The sequence below is a fragment of the Nannospalax galili genome, unplaced genomic scaffold (genome assembly GCF_000622305.1).
Source record: "Nannospalax galili isolate Female #2095 unplaced genomic scaffold, S.galili_v1.0 scaffold461, whole genome shotgun sequence".
NCBI lineage: Eukaryota > Metazoa > Chordata > Mammalia > Rodentia > Spalacidae > Nannospalax > Nannospalax galili.
The window spans coordinates 7,241,805-7,249,395 of NW_008349975.1; positions in this window are offsets into that span (position 1 = coordinate 7,241,805).

Below are 7,591 nucleotides of genomic sequence, written 5' to 3' on the forward strand. Positions count from 1 at the left end.
ATATATATGTTTTATTTTATGTGTACGAGTGAATTCCTTGCATGTATGTAGGTGCACCCATGCTGTGAAAAGCCCCAGGAGGTCAGAAGTGGATATCGGAGTCCTCTGTAACTGGAGTTAGAGAATGTTGTTATTTGCCATGTGGTTGTTGGAAATTGAATCCAGGTCTTCTGCAAGAGCAGCCAGTGCTCTTAACCACTGAATCACCTTTCCATCACCAAGCACCAATTACTTAAAGAAAACCAACTTCTCTTCTCTTAGTAGTTATGAATTGCAGTATCTCCTCAACTACGGTTGGCACTTTATGACTCGCCCCAACCCCCACCATATTGGGAGTTTGTCTTGCTTGAGCTTGCCCAGGTCTTGTGCATTTTGTCACAACTGCTGTGAGTTCATATGTGCAACTATTGTGTTGTGTCCACAAAAAAAAACTGTTTCTTTGTAGTAATGCACCATATCTTGCTCTCCTAATCGTTCTGCCTCCTTTCCTCAATGATCCTTGAGCTTTAGGTGTAGGGATTATGATACATACTTCCTAGTTAGGGGTGAGCACTCTGCAGTCTCTTAAGCTCAGCACGTTTTCCAATTGTGGGTCTTTGTGTCAGCTGCATCTACTGTCAAAAGAACCTTCTCTGATGAGGGTTGAAAGATCCATCGATCTATGGTTATAACCATAAATCTTTAGGAATTCATATTATGTCCATTTATTAGAATAATGGTAATGAGTTCTCCCTAGGATGTGTATGACCTATCTAGCCGTAGGTTCTTGACCCTTTGTACTTTTAAGTCACAGATCATTTGCGCTTACTTAGCATTTCATTAGTGACTCAAGAGCATATTGTGGTGTATTGAGTTAGAATAATGTATTTTTTTCAGTCACTACCATGGATCTCCATGGAATCTGGGATTTATTTCTTCCTATATACATACTTTCAAAATGATGCCAGTTTATGAGCACTCTTCTGGAAATTATCTTTCTTTGGACATGGGAGAAAGGTTTGCTTTACAACTTTATGTATATAAAATTGTGCAAATCTATTTTGATTCACTCTATAGGAAAGCTAATTTTTGTAGGTTTCTGAATTGAAGAAAATATTTACATTATGAAGTACACTAAATATTATGTTCCATGTGGTCTGAAAAAAATCTTTATTCTGAAAGAAACAAGAACCAGAGCATTCCTTTGTGAGAAAAGATAATTTGAACTGACAGCTGAGTTTTTGTACTGGGCGTATAAAACAAAATTGAGTATGTCATGGTTTTATTGTTTGTTTGTTTGTTTGTTTGTTTTGGAAATAGGGTCTCCTTGTAGCCCCAGCTAACCTAGAACTCATTTTGTAGACCAGGCTGTCGTAGGTCTCACAGAGAGAGATCTACTGCCTCTGTCTCCTAAGCAGTTGGATTACTTGGGTGGATTACCAGGCACTACCGTGGCTGGCTAAAATTATGTGATTTCAACCATCATTACCTGATTATAATGGTATAAGCTTTTAACAAATTGTGGGTAACCTTAAAACAATAACATGAAATGACAGGTTATATGAAGGAGAGGAGTTTCTTAGTCATAAATTTCCAAAGGACATAAGATTTCCCCTATATGTAAATAATTCAGTTATGGTTACAACATTCTCTCATTACTATCAGAAATATACTCTAATTATAATATATATGAATATGGTTTTGAAATGTTATCAGGTACTCTGCCTTTAATGTATCTTCTTTTCTTAAACGAAGGCAAATTTTAAAAATGCAAGTGTTAATTTTTAGGTCTAAGAAATCATCATATCAGTTTAGAATTATCCAGCCTGTTTCTTGTACATTAATAAAGTTAGAAAAATCTCATGTCAAGCCTTTTTATATGTTCCTTACACACTTTTTTCATCTTTTTGAAAGTGAAGGTATTAGTTTAACTTTTAATTTATTGAATCATTTTCTTAGCAATCTCTGGTATCTGAGCCAGTGTGATTCTCAATGGGGGGGAGGGGCTAAATCAAAGAGGTTATTACTTAGAAAATTATCATGACCAGTCAAGGCAGTTTTAGCCTCAAGTACATTTTTGCAGGTCATTGGTTCCTACCTAAAGTAATCTCTCTGAAGTTCAATTCTGGGCAGCAAAAATAGACACAGTACATTTTCCATTTATAACCTGGCCTTAATTGATCTCAGGAGATTTCCTAACTGCAGAGGTTACCTCAGGTAGGTCATTCATTTCCTCATCTACAGAGTCTCCCTGCCCTAATCAACCCTGTAGATCCTAAACCAAGGCAGAGGAGAGCCCTTCTCAGTGTACGCTGAAGAAAGAATGGTTATGGGTTGTTACTAAAATAATGTTTCTGGCTTTGAATACAAAGCAGAAAGGTAAATTAATCATAATTTTAAGAATATTTTCAAGTTTGGTGAACAAGAAAACAGTGTTTTAGTAATTAAATGCTATTTATATTTCTTTATACATGCAAAATCTATGATTTTCTGGAGTGAGGCCTTTCTCTCTCTCAGTAGAGTTTATTTTATACTGAATTTGGAATCTTTTTGGCTAATCCTAATTAAACTACCAATTAAATAATTTCTGTTGCTGTTGATTTATAGCTCAATTTTTTTCAACAGTTTTCAGATACCTAGAAATAATTTACCTTTCCACATTTCGTTTGATATAATTGTCCCTAATTATTTATGAAGTAAAGATCACTATATTCTTTCAGTTTATTATTTATTTAATAACCACATACTTAGAAGAAGTATTTCATTACAACAGCATTGACATATTCAATAACAATTTTCTGAGCTTAGATGCATCTCTCTCAAAATTGGCTGTAAATTTTTAGGTATATAGTTGAATTAATACAGTTATACAATATTGTATTCTGTCTACACCCTATAAGACAAAAAAATTAAATGAGGTTTTCAACTTTAAAAAATATCTCCATTTCATTATTAAAATACAGTTTCATACAAAAAATTCATTTTTAATACAATTGACACTAAGATGCACATGCGTTTCAAATCTCTATGTATCTGATTATTACTAGTCACAGTCAGTTACTTTCTGAATTCCTTGGACTCTGAGCATGGGTATAAGATTATCAGGTAGATTTCAGTGGTAATAGTTTTCACATCTAATTATTAAGGAGCAAATTTTATGCTTTGAAGAATTGTTCTTTCTTTCTTTTTTTTTTTTAATTTATTTATACACCCACTTCCCAGGTAGCACCCTTTCACATCCTCCCTCCCCCCACTATAGCCATTGTACTCTGATATCCCTGCTGTCTGCTGAGTTGTTGGCACCCCCAGCAATACCCCACTACTTGTCCTTCTGGTGAATCTAGTCAGCCTATCTAAAAGTCTTTGTTTTAGTAAGGTCAGTGGTTCCTCATCTAGGAGTAATCAGTTGTCTATATTCCTTTGGAAAAGATTGGGGTCTGAGTTCATTTTCCCAGTTTTATGCTGGGTTACTGTCTGGGAATTGTTTTGGCCAAACTGGAAAACAACACAAAAGAAGGTATTGTTTGTCTGGCATTGTTGCTTGTTATGTAGCCTTTAGCTATACATATGGATGCTTATAACGTTATGTTGGCCCATTTAATCTTTGGTTATACTTTTCTTCTGGGTGTTAAAGCCATACAGTTGGTCCAGATAAACCAATATATATTTTTTTTACATTTTTTTTTAGTATTTTATTTATTATTTTTAAGTTACATGTATGAGGGCATTGCCTACATGTAAGTGCACCTGTGTCATACAATACCCACGGAGGTCAGAAGAGGGCGCAGGATCCCCTGGAACTGGAGTTATGGATGATTGTTAGCAGTCATATGGGTACTGGGAACCAAACCCGGGAACGTCTCAATGTCAATTGCTTTGGAATGAATCCTTCTGTATGAAAAAAAAAAAACAAAAAACAAAAAACAAGTAACTTCTTGAAGTCCCTCAAATTAAGGTAAAGAATAAGAACAAATCATTCTGGAAGAACGCAAAGGAAAATAGCTTTAGATATTTAAGTGACAATTGAATTTATTCTTATAAGTCCTATGTGACAGATCAGGTGTAACTCTGTCACTGAATACCCGACTTATTGAAACCAATATATTTTCACTATTAAGGTAGTTTGAGGATCTGTTCATCAGGAGTCACATGGGCTTGGGAGGTACCCCTGGCTCCTTTCTTTTACCAGTTCTGTCTATGTGAAGATAAGCCAAAGGTCCTGCTCGACCATGGCTCGCTTCACTTGGAAGCATGGAGGAAGTGATTCCTCTGTGTTGACCCTCCTCTTTATAGACTGGACACTGGTTAAAGTCCACCTGGTGGTATCTCCTCAGCCTCCTTGATCAAGAAGACAGGTGACCCACCACCATTATAGGACATTTTGAGAGATGCTCATAGTTCCCTGGAACTAGTCAACCTAGGAAGGCAAAGGGCAAAAAGTGTCCTTTATGTCCCTCTGACCAAATTATTATAGACCTCAAAGTATGTCTGTGAAGCATCCAAGAAGGTTAGTTCCACCAGTCTGGTATTTTTAAGTATTGTGTGTCATGTAGATAAATCTTGGGCAAAGACCAGTTGTTCTCAGATAAACCTTACCTAGACATATATTTCTGGATCTGCTGTTTATAATTTGTCAGTAGGTTGTAGGAGTAATATGGTTCTCTCTGGTTTTCAAAACTAGCTAGGCATTGTTAATGTATCACATTGTCTCACCCCTCCATCATGGTTTTCCCACTTAAGGTGCCCCCTTTTTCCCAACTTCTCCCTCACTAATACCCTTCTCCTGTGGTCCTACCTCTCTTGAGCTACTTCTTTCCCTTTATCCCCTAGCTTCCTTACATACCCTTCCCTCCCCCCTCCCTTAAACTAACACAATTTTTATCCATATCTCCCTTATTAAGGCCTTTTTCCTACTGTTATTCTCTTTCAGGTTATTTCTTTTCCTTTACCTTCCTGTTTCCTTTCCATTATCCTGGTTCCTGTAGTTATGTCTGGTTGCATATTTATTTATCAGAGTCTGGTTCTAGGATCCACATATGAGGGAGAACATACTTCGATTTTTTTTATATGTCAATTTTTTTTTCTGAGATTGTGTTACTTCACTTAGTAAAAATGGTTCTAATTCCATCCATTTATCTGCAAATTTCATGATTTCATCTTTCTTTACTGGTGAGTAAAACTTCATCATATAAATGAACTGCATTTTCATTATCCACTCATCAATTGAGGGACACTTAGGTTGCTCCTATATCTTAGCTATTGAGAAAAGAGCAGCAACAAACGTGGGCATACATGTGTCTCTGCAATAGGATGAGTGCTTTGGGTATATGCCAAGGAGTGTTATCACTGGGTTAAATGGTAGGTTCATTTGTAGTTTTTTAAGAATTCTCCACACTGCTTCCATAGGGGTTGAACAAGTTTGCAGCCCCACCAGCAGTGGATGAGTGTTCCCCTTTCCCCACATCCTCTCCAACATTTGCTATTATTTGTTTTCTTGATCTTAGCCAGTCTGACTGGAGTAAGGTGAAATCTTAAAGTGGTTTTAATTTACATTTCCCTGATTATTAGTGATGTTGAACATCTTTTAAGATGTTGCATAGCCATCTTTACTTCTTTTGAGAACTCTCTGTTCATCTCCTTTATCCATCTTTTAGTTGGGTTGCTTCTTGTCTTGGTTCTCTATTTTTTGAGTTCATTATAAATTCTGGCTATTAAACCTCTGTCAGATGTGTCACTGGTGAAGATTTTCTCCCATTCTGTGGGTTTTCTGTTTGCTTCCTTGGTTGTCTCCTTTGATGTACAGAAGCTTTTTAGTTTAATGAGGTCCCATTTGTTAGTTCTTGCCCTTGTGTTCTGAGAAATTGATGTCCAGTTTAGAAAATCCTTTCCTACACCTATATCTTGTAGATTTTTCCCAATGTTTTCCTTTAATACTTTCAGAGTTTCAGGTTTTACATTGAGATCTTTGAGCCATTTGGAATTGACTTTTGTGCAGGGAGAAAGATAGGGATTTAGTTTCATTCCTCTACAAGTGGAGATCCAGTATTGCTAGCACCATTTGCTGAATATGCTGTCTTTCCTCCAGTTGATGTTCTTGGTCCCTTTGTCAAATATCAGGTGGCTGAAATTGCATTTGGTCATCTTTGGGTCTCCAATTTTGTTCCATTGGTCTATGGGTCTATTTGCCAGTACCATGTTCTTTTTATGACTATAGCTCTGTAATACAGCTTGAAATCTAGTCTAGTAATGCCCCAGCATTGCTCTTAGTGCTCACGGTTGGTTTCGTTCTTGAGGTCTTTTGTTCTTCCATATGAAACTTAGGATGTTTTTTTCCAATTCCATGAAAAATGTCTTGAGGATTTTGATTGGCATTGTATTGAATCTATATATTACTTTTGGTAGGATGGTCATTTTCACAATATTAATTCTTTCAATCCATGAGCATGGGAGGTCCTTTCATCTCCTGATATCTTCCTCAGTTTCTTTAACGTCTTTGGTCAGGTTTACACTGAGGTATTTTTTCTTTTTTGCAGCTATTGTGAATGGGAGTGTTTCCATGTGCTCTTTCTCTGATTGCTTGTTATTGATATATAGAAAGGTTACAGACTTTTGTAGGTTAATTTTTGTAACCTGCCACTTACTGAACATGTTAATAATTTCTAGGAGTTTTCAGGTGGAATTTTTGGTGTCCCTTAGATATAATATCATATCATCTGCAAAAAAGGGATAATTTGATGTCTTCTTTTCCAATTATCACTCCTTTAATTTCCTTCTCTTGTCTTATTGCTCTTGCCAGAGTTTCAAGTACTCTGTTAAAGAGAGGTAGGGATAGTGGACAGCCTTTTCTGGTTCCTGATTTCAATGGGAATGTTTCCAGTTTTTCTCCATTTGGAATGATGTTGGCTGTGGGTTTGTTATATATGGCTTTAATTATGCTGAGATATGTTCCCTCCAGTCCAGTTCCCTCTAGAAGTTTGAACATAAATGCATGTTGAATTTTGTCAAAGGCCTTCTCTGAATCTATTGAGATGACCATGTAGTTCTTGTCTTTGAGCCCATTTATATGATTTATCATGTTTACTGACTTACATATATTGAACCATCTCTGCATCTCTGGGATAAAGCTGACTTGATCATGGTGGATGATCTTTTTGATGTGTGTCTGTGTGCGGTTTGCAAGTATCTTGAGAATTTTTGCATCTATGTTCATTAAGGATATGGATCTATAGTTTTCTTTTTTGGTTGTATCTTTACCTGGCTTTGGTATTAGAGTGATGCTGGCTTCATAGAAGGAATTTGAAGGTTCACCCTCCATTTCTATTTTTTTTAAAATAAATTAAGTATTATTGGATATAGATCTTCTTTAAATGTCTGATAGAATTCTGTGGTAAATCCCTCTGGTCCTGGGCTTTTTTTAGTCGGGATGTTTTGTATATTACTGTTTCAATTTCTTTTTGTGTTATGGGTCAGTTTAAGCTGGTAACCTCTTCTTGGTTTAGTTTTGGTGGTTCTAGTGCCTTTAGATATCCATCCATTTCTTTTAGGTTTTCAAATTTAGTAGCATATAGGTTTTTAATATATTCCCTCATAATGGTCTGAATCCTCTGGATGT